The sequence below is a fragment of the Choristoneura fumiferana genome, chromosome 4, assembly GCF_025370935.1.
Source record: "Choristoneura fumiferana chromosome 4, NRCan_CFum_1, whole genome shotgun sequence".
Lineage (NCBI taxonomy): Eukaryota > Metazoa > Arthropoda > Insecta > Lepidoptera > Tortricidae > Choristoneura > Choristoneura fumiferana.
In genome coordinates, this window is record NC_133475.1 from 5,868,270 (window position 1) to 5,881,448 (window position 13,179).

At 38.2% G+C, this 13,179-nt stretch overlaps 1 protein-coding gene across 2 annotated transcripts in view; it reads right to left on the bottom strand.

Moving 5' to 3' along the window:
• LOC141427341 (xaa-Pro aminopeptidase 1-like) overlaps positions 1-13,179 on the bottom strand; it is a 40,167-nt gene that overhangs the window by 26,523 nt on the left and 465 nt on the right. The window lies entirely within an intron of this gene.

Sequence of the window (13,179 nt, forward strand, 5' to 3'; positions counted from 1 at the left end):
CTGTGATAAAAATTTGCCTATGTCACTCTCTGGCCCATAAACTATCTCCATGCCAAAAATCTAATCGATCCGTCGCTCCGTTTCGACGTGAAAGACGGACAAACATACAAACACACACACTTTCGCATTTATAATATTAAGTAATTTAAATAACGCGTTTTATTCATTCGGTGAATAAATTAATGAATCTCATTTATTGAATCGATTAATTGTTTCGCTATAGGTTCTAGGATTTCTCATCACTAAATAGTCTGTGGTCGGCTAAATGGCGTCTTTGTTTACACTGTCAACAAATTGAATTGAAATGGAGATTACACAAATTCTTGGTAGAAAAAGTCGCGGGAAAAAGCTTGTAGGTAAATTTAATGGCAATGATATGATTGTATGGAACCCTCAGTACGCGAGTCCAACCCGTAGGTACTTGGCGGTTTTTTTTTTAATTTTCTTTTCAAAATTTCACAAGTTATGGTACAATCTAATTTTTTTCACTGGGTTAAAAGACTGTTATGTATGTACGTCAAAAAAAGCTGCACATGGTGTTAAAAGCATGAAAATTGGAACGATTGATCTTTGGGCCATAAGAATCTATTTGACCCGTACCTAGCACGAACAAAAAAACAAAAAAGGAGAGGTGTTATGACGTCATTTTTCTTGTATGGGGAAAAAATTGTTCTGAAACTTATCACGTGTGGTATCTAATGAAAGGGCTTACAAAGCCGATTCTAAAAATATATCACATCATTATTTCAGTCACTTGTTTTAAATTAAAATAACAAACATTTTCAAAACATACCAAGTTTGGGTACCTACCTCCGGATATTATACGGTTGAATCATTATTTGTAAAATATACGTAAATGATGTGAAATAGCCTCATATCCAACCCCAAGAAAGCAATTTTGAAAATATTTGCATTGCGTTGCGGCTTTGCTCAGGGACTATATCAATGCTAGAAAGCTGTAATTTTGCACGGATATATAATTGCTAAGACGATTTTTCGATTTAGTTATTTGTTTGCGAAATATTCAACTTTAAAGTGCAAATTTTCATTAAAATAAGGCGCCCCCCCCCCTCTAAAATCTAAACCGGTGAGTGGAAAAATTTGAAAAAATTCAGGATGGTGGTAAGTTTATCAAACTTTCAAGGAAAACTATAATGGCTAAGTTTGCTTGAGAATTATTAGTAGTTTAAGAGTAAATAGCAGCCTAAGGTATAAAATATACCTAAACTTGGAAGATCCGTATAACATACAATATCCTTAGAAAAATATTACTCAATTTTGTCATAATGGCTACGGAACCCTATTTTGGGCGTGTCCAACATGCTCTTGGCCGGTTTTTTTTCTTCGTCCTCTACTTTTTTGGATCAAATTGATTCTTATGGCCTAAAGATCAATAGTTCCGATTTTCATGCTTTTAACACCATGTGCAGCTTTTTACTGAATTTCGGGGTATACCTACCGCTAGCACTATCTATAAAAAAATTGGTCAAGTGCGATCCTGGCTGGAGATTATTGTATTGTCACTAAATTTACATAAGTATGCCAAATTTAAAGTCGATCGGACCACTGGAAGTGGGTCAAATTTAGCTTCCAAGATTTGACCCAAACAAACAATAAATAAATAAATAAACAAACAGGGCAAGCTAAAGAAAAGCTTCTAAAAATATCGCCGAAATTCAAGTATTTCGAATAAAAAAACAATTTGAATCTCATCTTGTTTGTTTTTGAAACAATTGTACGGGCCGCGCCGCGCGCAGCTCAAAAAAAAAAGGCTGTCACCGCGGTTCATTCGCGGGAAATTCGGCGGACTTCGCATGTTGTGCAATTAAATAATAAGAAGCTCGACTAGTGTGAATAATAAGTTTCAACTGTATTATAAACCTTGTAAATAGTGTTAAATACTTAGTATGTTTTTTTAGCGTAAAAAACAATAGGTAAACATAGGTGTGGATTTGGGGAGCGCTTTATCAAAGTTGGCTTCATTGATGTTTGTGGTTCATAAATTGCTTTATTAATTTTGCACAAAAACGAATAAACCACACAATCAGACAGTCACTATACCTATTATATTATCGAAGCTTTTATAAATATCATTTAAATCGCAAACTTAAAGGTAGTAAATATTCAAATGACATAACTAGCCGTTGCTAAGCGACTCGGTCGCCTTAGCAACGGCTAATGACGCCTAGCAACCAAAAAACGAATGAAAAAACACGTTTCTTCTATGAAGACCCCCTTTCATTTGTAATTTTATTTTATTTTTAGTATTTGTTGTTATAGCGGCCACAGTAATACATAATCTGTGAAAATTTCAAGTGTCTAACTTTTACAGCTTGAGATAGAGCCCTGTGACAGACGGACGGATAGACAGACAGACAGCGGAGTCTCAGTAATACGATCCCGTTGGTCCCTTTGGGTACGGAACCCTAAAAATGATAAATCTGAATATATTTTTTATATAAGAGGAGGAAAACAAGCATGCGAGTCACCAGTGATGGGCCGCCGCCCATAGACACCTGCCAACACGAGGGGTGCGTTGCCGGCCCTTTGAGAGACTGATAGGCTCGTTACAAGTTACTTTTCACGACACTGCTCGAAAATGTGGCCATAGACAACCTAAATCCAGTACCCAAAACTACCTATATATGTACATTTAACAGCTGACTCATTTATAGCTCGCAAAACACTACAACGATGTAACACATAACGAAAACAGGTCGTATCAATAAGGTAAATGTACTTATACACGTAATATTAAGACGTTTCCTACTTTGACTGATTAGTAGTAATTTTTGGAAATGCTCAAAATGCTCATGGGAATATAGGGTAAGTCCAGGGTTTGTTGGTCATAGTATTTTTTTAAATCTATTTAAAAAATATTCACTACTAAAGACTACTAATAAGGTATTCTTTTGTTTTTTGATTACACATTAAATAATTAACGTTGCGATGTTAACCCATTCCAGCAAGACACATTTGGTCACATGTAAAAATAGTTAAAAAAAATACTGTTGGCCATCTCTCCCGAAGTGCCCGGGAAAGCTATCGGGAAAGATGGCCATATTCTAATGGATTAATGATTTACGTGCGCGAAGCCGCGAGTAAACACAAGTAATATTATTAAGCAAAAGGGCGGAGGGAAAAAGTAAGGGCTGAAGGTATTGAAGTATACGAGAGGCGCTAGTAGGTATTCAATGTATTTACGCGGTTACGAGCAAGCGAGCTCCGTCGAGCTATGCGCTCCTGGTAGCAGTGTGTGCGATGTTGCTGCGGATCCGCCTCTAGGGCAACCGGCTCCACTGACCGTGTTACGGAGCTCTCTGAAAATTCCTGGAAAACCTTTCCCGACATCAAAAGGCGTTTTAGCCATATATAAACCCAACGGATATTCCTAAAAGGCCATGTAAAATATAAAAATACCGGTTATCCGGAAAAAAAAGGTAGTTTTTTTTTACCTGTAAATTTTCCGGAAAAGCCGGATAGGAAAAGCTAAAAACCGGAAATGCTTTCAGGCGGTGCTAGGGTAACAGGAACGCGAAATGGTGCCACGAATTTCCCTTGTAAAATCAATATCCGGTGCGGAAGGAAAGGAAATTCTATCTACCTGTATTGATACTGTGTATACAAACAAACGTACAGTTTGAATGTCTAATGTAGATTTGAGATTCGATTCTTAAGATCGTGATTGATTACTGAAGCAAAATCAGAAGTACTACAATTAAGTACCCCAGAAATTTTCATTGGAATTAAAAAAGTAATCGTTGAATTGACTGGTCTATCAAACTATCAATCTTTTAGTAATTAAGGGTGTACCCAACGATGGCTGCGATTGTCGATAAATCCGAATTGAGCCATCGAAGCTATTGGAAGTGTATCGGTGATTGCCGATAATGTCGAACCGTTCGGAAAGCACCAAGGCTACATGAGTTTATTGGAGGCAAGTTGACCAGAAATCGATAACTCACTAATACGAATTCGAAGTTATAGGGCACGGTATATCGGTTCGGGAACAGGTGAACGGGAATCTGAATGGGGATGCAACATAGGTTAGGGGCGGAACCAAGCCACGCGTAGTACGAGCGCGCTTGCGCTAAGCAAGCACTGGTCTACTCGTATTTGATCGCAAACAATAAATTAGAAATACTTTTGTCATGGATGAAATAAACGTTTCGAAGCAAAAGATTTTAAAATTAGGATTTATTATTCTATTTTTATATTTTAAAATTTACAATTAATTTATATAATATCATAACATTAAAATCCTATAATATCCTATAATTTATTCTAATTACTTATTATATTTAATCTTGCTTAATTAAAAAAAATATCTTACATTATAACGAATACCGAAAATCGCAATCACAAGGAGTATCAACATTCAACAAACAAAGAGATACGGCGCTAATTACTACTTATGTAGAAAAGGATGTAGGTAAAAAGCATTTATATTCTGTGGTAAAAAAGATACGAATGAGAATCATGCCTAGGCATGGTAATGATATGCGTAATTAGATCGGAGAAGTATCAGGGTATCATATTCTGAAGAGGGCTTAAAGGATACATGCAAGGAATAAGGGGCCAAAGTTGCAGGCAGTGTAGAGATGACTCAGGGAAGCTGCGTTGCTATACGAACAAAAATATGCGCCACGGACTGCGCACAATTTCCCTTCCTGAAAGCTTACAATCTGCTCCAACCAGGATCGCATGAATTGTGCAGGGGTAGAGATACCTCTCGAGGAACGTTCCTCCTCGTTGCCGGGGTAGGCGGAGAAATGCGCGCGCGTGGGTGTCGTTATGGAAACGGCGTTGCCCATTTACTAGCGCATTATGAGTCTGAGAAGGTTTGACGGTAGAAATAATGTTTGTAACTTCTTCAAGCTGAAACTGTTCAGCGGATTTGGATGAAATTTGGCCAGGAGATATTAACTGGATGTTTGAAATAACACATAGGCTAATTGTATCTTGATTTTCCCATGGGATCCATGAAAATTTAACCGTTTACTCTCCGTAGACGTGAAACTGTAAGCGCACAATTATGCGTATTCCTCATATAGTATTGGAAATTCCGTTGGAAATTCAGTAGATTCCACGGTTAAAGGCTAGTTCATAAAATTAAGTTTCAAGGTAGTGCTTCAGTCAGCCTCAAAGACGGAAATATCGTCACAACAATTACGGTCCAGGGCCGTGTTTGTTTGCCTGTTTGGTTGCCAAGTGGCTGGCGCATCGACCCGAGCCCACCGGCCGTGCTACCAGGCGCACCGAGGCAGCAGGAGGTACCTAGTGAATGCAAGATGCAAGTGCATTCACCGCTGCACTGCACATAGCACACGTCGGTGCGCCGCGCTGCTACGTAGTGCGTCCCGAGTGAAATGGTCGCGTGTGAGTGCATGCACTCAGCAAGGGCAGACGCGTGTGTGTCTGATTTAAGAATACCGGATTCAATTGTGACGTTTAAAAATTCTACACTAACTTTTTAATGGGGTAGGCATATGTCCAACAGTGAGCGTCCTACGGCAATTTGGGTAATTAATTAATTATCAATGAATTTTATCTACTCATTACACGTGGGTAAAATATTAAAATAAACAGAAAATTACCTGGAAGTCCCGGAACGGACATACAGACGGGCGACAATTCTAAAAAATGACTATTTTGTTACTTTTCTATCAGACTTTATTTTGATAGTACGAATAGACACTTTCATTTTATTTAGCTGTAGGTAGGTACCTATAAATCAACGTGTCTCGTTGAAATGTCCTTTACCCTTGTTTTCTATTCTTCAATTTTGAAATATTAACCTTGTATATTTTAGCTAGCTAGCAGTAGGCGTGGCTTGACAAGGCGTCATGATTTTAAAACATTTTTATTATTTTTACAAAATTGATTGAAGCCGCAGCTGGAAGGGTGTGGCTACAGTCAATTCTACCTACACTAAAAAGCTTTCGAGAAAAGCATTTTAACACCATTTGATGTTAACCATAAGTTACACGTACCTACTTGTCTAAAAATAAGCAGGGTACGTTTTTTTTTTGTTTTTAGTTGGCTTAAAAAAGCCTGAAATGTCAAATCTAAAATTTATAAAACGCGTAGTTTCTGAATATGCGTGTGCTTGCGTATTTGTGTGTTTTAGTTACTCTTCGACAGGGATATTTTGCCAGCAACAACGTTACTGAAGATCACCATGTATTTTTTGGGAATTCCACGTGAAGTTTTGCGAGATCACGGAATTTCAATTCAATTGTCAGTTCTAATCTAATGGTTAACGTGAGCAGATCTGCCCGCCTGTTTCTTGTCTTGATGAAAAATACATACTATATGAAGACTAAAAACATGTCATGTCAAAATTGTTTAAAAAATAATATTAAACTTGAGCGAATTCAAAGTCTGTGCATTCGGTTCATATTTGGCTTATGAGTTATGATCATGTTGTTTATTTCCGATCACAGCTCAAGTGGCTCCCAATCCCCTTTTGCCGAAACTCCCACATTCTCCATCTTCTCTACGGCATTATCTTTAACCCTGCAACTCTCTCTGATAGATTTCATTATCCCCACCTATTTAGTAAGTACTTCGCACCCAGCGAATACTATAAAGTGCAATATTCGAACTTCGTATATATCTTACCATTCCGCTGATGCTAATATTATTTAATACGAGAGTGAGTGGGACAGTATGGTACGAACAACGATTTCCGAATTTCGTAGTAGCCCCCCTGTGTTTTCTGTACTGCTTCATGTGTTGGTATTCAATAATTAAAGAGTTATTTGCATTGTGTATTAAGGTTCCTCATTTCGGTTAAAACTAACCTATCAAATTTAAATCATCAGTCATTTCGTTTAATAGCTATTTAACTTATCAAAATCTAAAACTATCAGAACTGAATCCTTTTAGTTACCACACAAGACACGACGCAAAAATACAATGCAGTCACGAAGCAGTAAATGACGCGCACATACATCTACTTAATCTACAGCGATCTTAACACCCGCCCTTTGCGCACCCAAGGAGACCCTTTGAGAATATACAACTCCCCGAGCAACGCCTGGTCAGTCCTGTTCTCCTAATAAACAAGGAACAACCGTATCCCGTTTTCTCACGCTCGCACCTAGGATCCCGGGATCCCCATCTTTCATCCCTTTTTAATCCCTTTGGCATTGCACTCGCTCAGCCTTGAAACGGATCACTCGTCTTGTATCTGGCGTAACCTGTACAAAGGATAGCCCTTATAAGAGACTATACCTCAGAAAATTGTATTCCAATTGGAACTCTGTTTAATTATTCACAAGTATTTTACCTACTTCGCTATAATTATCTGTCTGTACTTAATGTAAACTTTAAAATAAAATGTGGAATTGATTACTTTATGCGCAGAATTTCCTGCGATAACCCATGGTATATCAAAACGTGATAAAAATATATTGTAGTTACCTATAAACTTATACATATATGAAACAGTGGGTCCATAATGTTTGTCAGAATGATCGTTAGTCATAACGCTTTTTTCTCTGAATTCAATAATTGTTCAGAATTGTTATAAAACACCTAACCTAACCCAACTTACAGTTTTCTATAAGTATTTAAAATTTAAAATATTTAGAAAAAATATAGTTTAACTGGGAAAAGGGCTTTAATGAGTCGATTTTCGTAATTCTAGTACCGTCCTCCGTGCGACATACAATGTTTTTCATCACATTTGCGAGTAAATTTTTATATTTCTAAAAGAAAAACAATATAATTGTTCCAAATATTGGCGATACCTTAGGCTGCGCTCTTGGCAGCGCCGCCCTCCCCCTCCCCCTCCCACAGCATGAGCTGCAACGTGCGTGTGCGTGGGGTCCTGCAGCACCATCAGTACGTACATTGACTCATTTACCGACCTTTGGCTTCATGACAAGAAAATTTGTACGCGTAATAACTCATTTACCGACCACGGGTTTCATGACAAGCACATTTAAGGTCGAGGGTTTTATTTGGGGGGCTGCAACCAAGGTAGCCTGCAAATTACGACACTGTTTACGAGCAAGTGTGATAAAAAGTATATCACTAGCATTGATATCTTCCACAGCGGAGCGTGCAAAAATATCTGGTACTTCCTACCGGAGAAATAGGATTGTGTCAGATAGATATTTACGCACTTAATATTTGTGTCGTGTCTGGTATTGATGTTGGTGACTGTACAAGTAATATGATGGCCATTCGCGATAGAAGGCCGCAGTCCGTACGCAGGCAGTGAAACTATTTATAGCCAACCCTTCAGTAATAAAGACAACGGCATCATTTGTCACCCCTCCCCTGACCCCGTTGCCGCGCCTGACCCTCGCCGGACATTCGGCATCATCACTCTTGGCTTCTGAATCGTTTGTTCAGCAGAATCAGGCGAAAATTATACAATTTCTAAGGACAACCTGTGATTACGAATGTCGAGTTTGTGGCTGAATTTATGTTTTATTTTAAGTGGTTTTATTCTGAGAGGAAGCCTGTGCCCAGCAATGGGACGTATATAGGCTGGGATGACGATGATTTAGTACCTACTGGTATGTGTTTTTGGCGTGCAAGATTATTTTTAGCAATAATTTGAACCCCAGCTAAGATAGTTTCGAGTTTTATTTTTAATATTCATAGTATTGGTTAGCCATCCATGGCATAAGTTGGGTGACACTCTTTCCCGGCCTGGATCATACCGACATGGAAATACCGACCCTGTTTCTCGTGTGCACGCCCACAGAAGCTCATGTCAGTTTCTATGGGCGTGTCCACAATAAAATAGGGTCGGTATTTCCATGTCGGTTTTATCGGGGCCGGGAAAGAGTGTCACCCCATAAGGTCAAGTTCTTTGGGTGTTTGGGCGACTTGTTAATTAAAATGTAGATAAGAATTGTTAAATATCTCACTAGAGCATATTAGTTTGCCTAACTTTGAAAATTATTTGTCATCCTATCCTATCTACTATAATTATAGGTACCTACATAAGTACAAATGAGAAAGTTTGGGAAAACTTAAACATTATTGTAAAACATTATCGACATTTGACATGCATCGAACAGATTTAGGGGCTGTCCCACCATCCATTGATTAGTGTTAACTGGCGGTTAGGTGTGAAGCCGTCTCTATTTGTTTTGTTCGAATAGACGGAGACGGCAACACATTTAACCGTCGGTTAACACTAAAATAGATGGTGAAACAGCCCCTAAGTGTAACATTGTTTGACATTAGGTACTATGACTAATGAAAGCTCTCCGCTCGTAACGGCCAAAACTAAACGCCGGGCACTAATGCATGCAATTACAATACGGGTCAGTAGGACGTCAGTGCCTCCGTTCCCGTCGGGGAATCGGGTCTGGAGGGCGCGGCGAGGCCTTTATAATGAGAGCCTTCGCTGCCATGCTTCCCTGGTAGATATTTCTTTTTATGGGCTACGGATAAATGTCAGGGGAGTGCCGGCCGGCGCGCCTTGAGGCCCCGTGCGTTATTACTTTGCTTTACGACGCCATTTTACCAACACAGCGGGGATAATATGTTAAAACATGTTAACAAGGTAAAAGAATTCGCTCCAACGAGCTAGATGCTTTACTACGTGTGATAAAGTGATAATTAGGTGGTTTATGACCGGTAATTAGGTGGTCGCGTGCGCCTGCGACCCTACAAATCCTGCGTGATTATGGGGAACATGCTATTATGGGTTTCATATGATCAAGATAAGACTATAGAATCTATAGTATAGATACTAATATACGTGCTAGTTACTAGCACGAGGGTAGGTATGCTACTAATGAGCAAATGATATCTGTTATCATGTGTGTTTACGATTCGCTCTTAGGTACCTAGCACATGTAATACCTTATATAGACAGCTAAAACTGACTTAATAAATTAGTAAATACTAATTTGTAAAAATATACTAATGTGTATTAGTACTATTAATAATGTAATGTATGCCTTTAATCATGTTTATTACTACTTAACTTATTATGTGTAGGTGTGTACAGCACCTTCATCAGCATGTAATCATTACGTAAATTGGGTACCTACTTACTAAAAATACTATTAATTTATTAGATATCTTAATTTTCCTAATTGTACTGTTATTCGCTAAGTTGTGGGTCATGGTCATGAACTAAATAGGTGTGGTTCGCATTTAATTTAACACACTGTCAAAATGTGTACGAATACTGTTCTTACATAATACTTGGTGGTGATCTCTTACCATCAGGAGACCCACTTGCTCGTTTGCCATCCAGTCGAATAAAAAAATACTTTAGGCCTCGCTTTTTATCTATTCGGAAGCTTTACGTTCCTCTTTGGCATTATATACAAATGTTATATTGTTAATTATACCTATATAGGTATGTTCGGTTTCGCACGAGTAGAGTAGGACCTTGTTATCGTACACGCCTCTCGTGCGTACTTGCTCTTTCTTCGCACCCCTCACATTCCTTGGTCCTGGTTTTACTCCTGCATGTTCATGTTTCTCTAATGAGTAAGGAACCGCGGCGTCCCCTTTTTCTCACGCTCGCACCACCAAGCCCCGGGATATCTTCGGCATCTCTTTCTTATTCCTGGGATGCGCCTCTCACACTTGCTCGGTATATGGTGAGAACCTTCAACGGCTTTACTAGTCCTTATTTTTTATTTATTTGTAAAGTAGTAGCTCTATTATAAATAAGCGATACTGGCAGGTAGGTTTAAATCGAGTTTATTCGTTACCCAAGATAAGTTTTCTTTCAGTACCGAAATATTAAGTACGAGTATTTAAGCCCGCCGCTACATACCTCGTATGCATTAATTGCATTGCATATATGTAGTTTCATTTAAAGAGACATTATTCTGTAAAAAACGAGTATATCAGTCTCACAAAGGGCCGGCAACGCACCTGTGACACCCCTCGTATTGACAGGTGTCCATGGGCGGCGGTGATTGCTTCCCATCAGGTGACCCACATCTTATACCGGGTGTGGCCTGTAATACGAGCAATTATTAAAAACGTAGATCGTACTCGTAAAAGTGAACAATATTAGTTCAGCGACTTTTAAAAATAATGGAGTATTTTATTTCCTTTGTTCATACAAATTAAATACTGCTGTCAATGTACGCCATCCTAGAACACAACTGACGCCGGCTGTCACGCTACGAACATCAAGCGTTTTGCTTTACATGCTTCTTCAAGTAAACTTTAAAGTGTAATAAATATTAAAAACGAATTATTTTTAAAAGTCGCTGAACTAATGTTGTTCATTTTGACGAGAATGATCTATGTTAATTATTTGCTCATATTACAGGCCACACCCGGTATGAAAAAAAATTAGAAACGTACAGACACTTAGCTACTTAGATAAAAATAAAAGGTTTTGATTATATGTATAATAGAGGCCGTGATACTTAGGTATAGCTCGTTAGACCTAGGTTTAAACCGTGGGATATAGCGCTCGATCTGAGGATGTTTTTCACAGTGTACCTAAACGTTTTTATTACAAAGACTTCACCTGTTTAACGTCTATTGAAGCTAGAGTCACAATCCCATTAAAAATATAAAATGTAAAAAAATGCAAACTTAGAGAATACCTAGTGGATATAATGGAGGTAGTAGTATTATAAGATGCTATATGTAATGTTAAAAGACAACTCGTTTTGTTTTAATATTTTTGTGCCGGTATCGGGTAGGTATAAATCAGCCGTCGGAAGTGACCCAAAAGCGCACGTCCGCTCGTCCGAGCTTTTTTAACTCATCGTAGAACACCACGTTAAAAATATAAAAAAATTAAGGTTTTTGTTATTTTTTAAAAAGTTAGAAAACTGTGAAAATAAATTAGTTAAGTTTAATTAAAAATGACGTAAACATCCATATTATTCCTTAAACTATCTGCATCTACCATTAACGAGGGAATACGTATAGGTAGTGCCACGAGAGTTGAAGTGAATGATTACACACACAGCTACAACATGTCGTGTAATGACAGCAAGATTTTGACATTTACTCATTCATTTCATTATTCTCCTTTTGTGCAATCAGTTCTTTTTGTAGCTGAGTGTGTAATCATTCACTTAAACTCTCGTGGCACTATCTACATATAGAAATAATAACCAAACCATAAAAAAAAACATTTTTAATACAAGCTTTTTTGCTGACTGTACTTTTTGTTGACATTGTCACCCAAATACCAAATTTCAAGTCGATGCTAACCGCTGAACAGTTCCGTCCTGCGGAGACGATCCTGGCTGTACTACCAGGATGTCACTACTAGATTATTGTATTATCACGAGATTTACACAAGCATTCCAAATTTCAAGTCAATCTGACTACTGGAAGTTGGTCAAATTTAACTTGTAAGATTTGCAATTTTGAACATGAAACAGCAGTGCAGTGCGCGTGTTGCAGCAGCCGCTGAGTCGCGTTGCTCCGAAGACCAAGGGCTACGGGTTAGCCCGAAACATGTCGAGCTAAACTCGATTTAAGACGTGAGTTATCCGGGTCATTATATTTAATATTTGTAAGATTTGATTACAGACAGACAGACGACAACGGGACAGGTTAAACTAAATAAAAATTTGTAAAAAGATTACCCTCAAGGAAGTGTTGGCAGAGCTTAAAACGAAAGTTCGAAGGTGTCGCTAACCGTTGATTCTGTTCCTTAAAATACTCGTATTAAATTAACGTATTCATATATAGAAACCATTTTTTTACTGTACCTGGAAGCCTGTTAAATTTATAACAAAAAAGTTAGAAAAATACTTTAACTTTCTTAGTCCTACTTTTTATTGCATCCATTTGATAAGTTGTCACAACCAGAAGTGGTCGAGAAATGGTATATGCAAACTTTGAAACTACGAGTACAAACATTTACAAACGTGGCCTGTAAAAATTGCTCGTAAATAACAATACATGTCGCTCAGTGCAAACGGTTCTTTGTAAGTTAACTTTGCTATTTAAATTACTAAAGCTGACTTCTATGTTAAACAATACGTAAGTAGACAGTATCTGCCACAGCGGAGCGTGCAAAAATATCTGATACTTACGTCTTACCGGCCCTTAAAATAGTCGTATCAGATATTTATGCACGCTTTGTGTCAGATATTTGTGCTGGTGACTGTACCGTTAGATGAAGCGATTTAATTCTACTTTCCTGGGTCAACTCTACTTATTACCTCAGGTCTGCCTCAGTGACGTAGCTACCGCCGTATCAGC